We start from the raw sequence: 6,604 nt of genomic DNA, 5'->3' as shown, positions 1-6,604 counted from the left end.
ATGCCCAAGAAATCTGAGAATATAATGCATTTAACTACTTTTACTTGCATAAAAAGAAAGTCAATTGAATGTTCCAGCCTTTTGCATCTATCGGAACACAGCCGCTAGCAGGGACTGTACCAGTGTCAGTACAGCATAAATAAAATCACAGAAGTTCACCTAAGAAGCTTGACTTTTCTGCTGAGAACGTGAACGAAAGTGTAATTTCCATCTGAATTCAAAAGCTTTTGTTATAATGAGAAAAAAGGCCCAGAGTTTGAGCTTATCTTTAACACAACAAGAAGCATTAATGACTCAAAACTAGGGAGAAAGCTAGAGAGCACAAATGAGCAAAAGAGGATAAGCACTGGTGATGAACATGAGATGGCTCTCTTTAGTCTGCCCTTCTCCAGATTAAACATTGAAGTTGCATGACCTGCTCCTCATACACTTGAAATCTCAAAACTTTTCACCATTCTGGCTATCCTCCTCTGGAGATTCTCTAGCGTGTCTTTCAGAGAGTAGCGCTACAAACTCATTGAAATAGTCCAGATTTTAGCTGAAGAACACAGAAGACTAGTGTTGTTACTTCTCTTTTTTTTAATTAATTAATTTATTTATTTTATTCTTGTCTGCATCGGGTCTTAGTTGTGGCACGCAGGATCTTCATTGAGGCACGTGGGATCTTTCATTGTGGCGTGCGGGCTTCTCTCTAGTTGCGACGTGCGGGTTTTCTCTCTCTAGTTGTGGCGCACGGGCTCCAGAGTGCGTGGGCTCTGTAGTTTGCAGCACGCAAGCTCTCTAGTTGAGGCCCCTGAGCTCAGTAGTTGTGGCGCGTGGGCTTAGTTGCCCCACGGCATGTGGGATCTTAGTTCCCTGACCAGGGATCGAACCCGTGTCCCCTGCATTGTAAGGCGGATTCTTTACCACTGGACCACCAGGGAAGTCCCTAGTGTTGTTACTTCTGCTGATCAAAAGTACTTGTGGACACTATATAGCCAAGCAGGGGGGAAGGGGAGAAAGCCAAGCATTGTGCTAGGTGCTTTGGTACAACAGCAAATAAGACAGACAAGGTCCACGCCTTAAAAAAACTTACAAGTTTAAGAGGGAAAACTGACCAATATGAGGGATCAAACAAATAATAAGAATGTAAGAAAATGAGTGCTACTAAGAAATTAAAACAGAGTTATATGCTAGAGCATCTTGGGTAGTAAGGAAAGGCCACTCTGAGAGAGTGACATTTGAGGTAAGGTCTGACTGATGAGGAGTAAACCAAGAAACTATAGGCAGAAGTGCTTCCTGGGCTGACAGAACAACTAATATAAATGTCCCAAGACTGAATGAGCCTGACATGTCCAGAGACAAAGAGATGGAAAAGGGTAGGAGGTGAAGCCAAAAAGGTTGACAAGGGTCAGATTACACAGGAACCTATTGGAAATGGTCATATGTGATAGCTAATTGCAACGGAAAGCTTTTGCAGGGACTTAAGCAGGGAAATGACATGATATGATTTATCCTTTTAAATTTTAATTTTGGCTACTGTGTTGAGAACAGACTGTATCTTGGCAAGTTTTGAAAGCAGGGAGGTTTGTGAAAAGTATCTTGTAGGAGTCCAGGCAAAAGATGTTGATGGCTCGATTCAGATGGAAACAGAGTAGATGATGGAAAGGTTTAAAATTCAGGACAAATTTTGGAAGTAGAGTCAACAGGATATTATTGCTGCTATAACAGAAAAATAAAATCCAGGTAAGGGGAAAAAGTAATTTGGATGACTGTTAGTTGTTGACATAAGTAACTGGGTGGATGGATGGTGGTGCCAGGTAATTGATGGAGAGATAAGAGGAGGACTAGATTCTGGAGTGAGGCTAAGGCTGTTTGTGGGAGGTTGTAGCCCAATTGAAAAGTGTAACGGAAAGGAACATGCATAAAGTTATGAAAGAGAATCAACCCGGGCTTCCCTGGTGGCGCAGTGGTTGAGAATCTGCCTGCCAATGCAGGGGACACGGGTTCGAGCCCTGGTCTGGGAAGATCCCACATGCTGCGCAGCGACTAAGCCCGTGAGCCACAACTACTGAGCTTGCGCGTCTGGAGCCTGTGCTCCGCAACAAGAGAGGCCGCGACAGTGAGAGGCCCGCGCACCGCGATGAAGAGTGGCCCCCGCTCGCCGCAACTAGAGAAAGCCCTCGCACAGAAACAAAGACCCAACACAGCTAAATAAATAAATAAATAAAATAAACAAAACAAAAAAAAAAAAAAAAGAAAAAGAGAATCAACCCTAAAGGGAACCCTTTCTTAGAAATAAGAGAAGCGCTTTGAAAGACAGAATAGATAAGCTGTAGAGATCAGCTGAAAGATCATTGTAAGAATTTCCTCGTCAGTCACACAAGGGGGCCAGACCATGTCAACAGTTTCGTAAACTGCCTATGCATCAAAATCACCAGGAAAATATTTTTATATGCAGTACCTCCCTAATACAGAATTAGTAGCTCTCGGGGGTTGATACCTAAAAATCTGTATTTTTAAAGTTCCCTAAGGGATTAAGATGTATTGGCAGGTTTAGAGATCACTGGACTAGAAGATTCTCAACATACTATTACCTGAAATGAGCTGTTTAATATCTCACCAATACAGCATTAATTACTTTATCTCAAGCCTAATTGTTTACTAAGGATTTACTTCTAACTCCAGAGGGATTATGAAATGAAGGGATAGAATTTAAATGGCCCTCTAACCTATACTTCTCTCTACACCTCAGTCAACATCATTAATAAAGGAGCCATATCCTTGTGGGTGGGTAGGGGTAGCCAGCTGGGCTGGGTACATGGCATATTAAAGCCAAGGGAAGGACCAAGTCTCAGGGGTGCTAGATGTTCACTAGACGTTAGGGGAATTCAGAGAAACTGAGTGTGATGTTTAGTTAGCTTTATGTGTCAATTTGGCTAGGCTATAGTACACAGTTATCTAATCAAACACTACTCGAGGTGCTACTGGGCAGGTATTTTGTAGATGATATTAACATCTACAATCAGTTCATTTTAAGTAAAGGAGATTATCCTCAATAATGTGGGTGGGCTTCATTAGCTGAAAGGCCTTAAAAGAAAAACTGAGGTTTTTCTGAAGAAGGGGGAAATCTGCCTGTAGACTGCAGTATCAGCTCCTGCCCAAGAGTTTCTAGCCTGCCACCATGCCCTACAGATTGCAGACTTGCCTAGCCAGTCTCCACGACTGTGTAAGCCAATTCCTTGATAGACAGATCCAAGGATAGATAGGTAGATAGATGATAGATAGATAGATAGATAGATAGATAGATGATAGATAGGTAGATACAGATATCATAGGAGATATATATATTTGTGATATCTCATATATATACATATATATATCAAAGATACATATATGTATATGACATATGTGATATTTATATCTCCTACTGGTTCTGCTTCTCTGGTAGAATCCTGACTTATACATTGATTAAAGCTTCAGTGCCTTCGAGAGATTGACTGTCCAAAACTAAGTCAAAAGAGAGCAAACATCAGGGTCTGTCCAGGTCCAAAGACAAACCAATATGGAAGGAGTGAGTCAGATGAAATTCTGAGAATTCAGGGCAGAGACAGAGTGGGGCAATCACAGAATGATGGGGGAAAGACAAGAATGGGGTCTTATAGGAATAAAGCAAAAACCTGCCATAATCAACTGCCTAGGGATATCAGGTGACTACTAGACAGGTTTTGCGATTATCCAAGTTGTCTCCATAAAGGAAACTCTGGGAGGCAGCCACTCTGGGGTTTAGGTCTCTGCATAGTATCCCAGAGGCTAGAGGTGTACTGAGTTGTTGGTTTACTATGCGTGTAGGTATTGTCATATATAACAGCAAGAGCTGAGATTTGTGGTGTCAGACACTACTGTGAACTTTACACTGATGATCTTATTTAACCATCACAATAACTCTGTGAAAGAGGTGCTATTTTTACCCCCATTTTACAGATGAGGAAACTGAGCTTCAGAGAGCAAGTAGTTTGCTCTAGATCAACGACTAGCAAGTGAGAGAACGCGATGGGGTCCAGGTATTTTGATCACCGAATCCCTCCTCTTTACATTCTACTGCCTCCTCTATTTGATTTGTGTGATTTTGTGTCATCCTGAATTGTCATTGATATCTTGTCTGCCTTCTGTTACTAAACTACAATCTCCCTGAGGGCAGAGATCTGGTCTCATTCACCCCTATGTCCACACTCCCAGCAGGAACCCTAAGCAGCCCTCTAGGCCCACCCCTTCATTCTCTTAGTCACCCCATTGGCTGGCTTGATTCTATGAACTAATACCAATACGGTGATGTGCGTGACCTCATATTACTGGCTCCACTTCGGAATCCTTTTTTCCATATAACAAAAAGAGTAAAAATATTTAAGTAATGGACAAAATTCCAAAGTTCTTTTATCTTTTTATTTTTGTATTTTTAGTGGAATGTCGCCTTCATTCGCACATGGCTTATTCCAGTGAGTAAAAGTTAACTGGACAACTGATAGGCTTAAAAAGTAACATTAGCCACTGGGGAAGTAAAACTGTACCCAAGAGTAATTACTTTTCACTGTTAGAAGTTTTCAGGACAGTAAATATTCAAAAATATTTTGCAGCACCCATAAAATTCAATGGATCACCAGCCAGACCAAATGAAAACACTGGAGGTCATCAGGATAGTGGATATCCATCAAATACTCAGGTAAATGAATACAATATTCACATTCAGTAAGAGTATAGTTATTTCAAAAGAAAATATAGACTAGGTCTTCTTTCACATACTGTATGATTCTGTCTTTGCCTGTGTATTGGTTATTGGCACTGTCCATAAAATACAATAAATTAGATGAGCATTTGCTCATAAATTAAATACTATAATCTTCCATGTCTTTAAAATGAACATTCTCTTTAGGGATTGCTGCTTTCTTTGCTTTCACTTTTTTTGCTTGGCACACACAAAATCCTCCTTCCTAAATAGACCATATGAACATGGCTGTATGACTTTAATTGTAATTTGATGCACGTGTTTTGGTGGTAAAGACTATTAGTCCAGACACATATAATTTGCAAGTGTACAGCTTTCTTTAAAGTTACTTGTCTTTTACTGTGCTTTGGTTTTTATTGTTCGAATGCTAGTGGGAATTCTGTTTATCTCAAAAGGCAGGAATCAACACCTGAAAATCTATAGTCAGAAAGTGAATAGTTGTTGGAGACATGCGGTATGCAAAAATGATTCAATTTCTTACAAAGTGAATAATATTTATATAATATAATAATTTATAACATAGTATATATTTATATAAATATTATATATAAATATATAATATATAATGTAATTTAATTTGTCTTAGTCCCTCCCTGGCACTGACTTTCTTATCTTCTGATGAGGTTTCCTAACCTGTACTACAACAAGGCAGACCAGAAACCAAATGGAATCTATTCTTTTTTTTTTTTAATTAAAGCATAGTTGATTTACAATAGTGTATGAGCTTCAAGTGTACAGTATAGTGATTCAGTTTTTTGAAGATTATATTCCATTATAGGTTATTACAAGATTAAAAATATGGAATGCTTCACAAATTTGCGTATCATCCTTGGGCAGGGGCCATGCTAATTTCTGTATCGAAATGGAATCTATTCTTCATGTTCCATATTAACGAGAGCAAACATTCGATGTGAATAGTTCCTCATAATTTTGTAAATACAGTAAATTATTCTGCTGGACGTGGAGTATACGACATTAATTTTATTAACATTTAGCATTTTAGCTATAGAAAAACCACATTTTAGGCTCCTTGTATAATTCCAAGTTATTTTCTTACCTCCCTAAACCTATCTCTACTCAGTCGCCTCCCTCTGATCTCCTTCTACAGCCTTATAACTGGGAGCCCTACCTCCAGGCCTTCCATGCAATTCTTGGGACATCACAGGAACTTGAGGGCCCATAGCCATTTCCAGGAACACTGTGCTGCGTGATTGCAGAGGGCACCAACGTGGCCACCACTAGCTTACACAGCCCTTTTATTCAAATTAGACAAAGGCGCCCCCCTCAGGACAGATGGATTGGGAAATGATGCCCCTCTGGGTTAACAAATTGGTGAAGCACCCCCTCTTGTTGGACATATTAGAAACGTGAACCCTCTCCGGGCTTGCATAGCCCTGTGGGCTCATGGCACAGCAAACGGAACTGAGGCTGATTTTCAGGTCTTCCTGCCCAATCTCACCCACCAGGACCCTTTGTGCAGCACATAGATTATTCAGTCATACACAGCAGTCCTGTGAGTAACACTTCTGGGAGTTTTTCCTTCTGTCTTGGCTTTCTCTCCTGGAACCTATTAGACCACTTAATTCAGAGTTGTATGAGCTGGAAGGCTACCGTTGCGTCTTGCAGAGCTCTTGCCTACTGGAAGGTGTCCTCTTTCTTTCCCTTTTGCATATTTGCTAAATGCCTGCTATGAGCAATCCACTGCTCCTCACCCATCCTCATCCAGCACAAACACATGGGCTTATTCATCTTCCTAAAGCTCACATATGAGTGTTTCATCACTTGTCTGTCCCAAGACTTTTGTCTTCCCCAAGCACCAAGCACAGAACTTGAGCCCTGGCC

At 40.6% G+C, this 6,604-nt stretch overlaps 1 non-coding gene across 1 annotated transcript; it reads right to left on the bottom strand.

Annotated features, from left to right (window-relative positions):
- Positions 1-5,554: 5,554 nt before the first annotated feature.
- Positions 5,555-5,657, bottom strand: LOC133082779 (U6 spliceosomal RNA). Its single transcript, XR_009699006.1, has one exon. It is a non-coding gene; the product is annotated as a U6 spliceosomal RNA (small nuclear RNA).
- Between the last annotated feature and the right edge of the window lie 947 nt (positions 5,658-6,604).

The sequence above is a fragment of the Eubalaena glacialis genome, chromosome X, assembly GCF_028564815.1.
Source record: "Eubalaena glacialis isolate mEubGla1 chromosome X, mEubGla1.1.hap2.+ XY, whole genome shotgun sequence".
NCBI classification, from domain to species: Eukaryota; Metazoa; Chordata; class Mammalia; order Artiodactyla; family Balaenidae; genus Eubalaena; species Eubalaena glacialis.
This window is presented reverse-complemented; position numbering and strand designations above follow the sequence as displayed.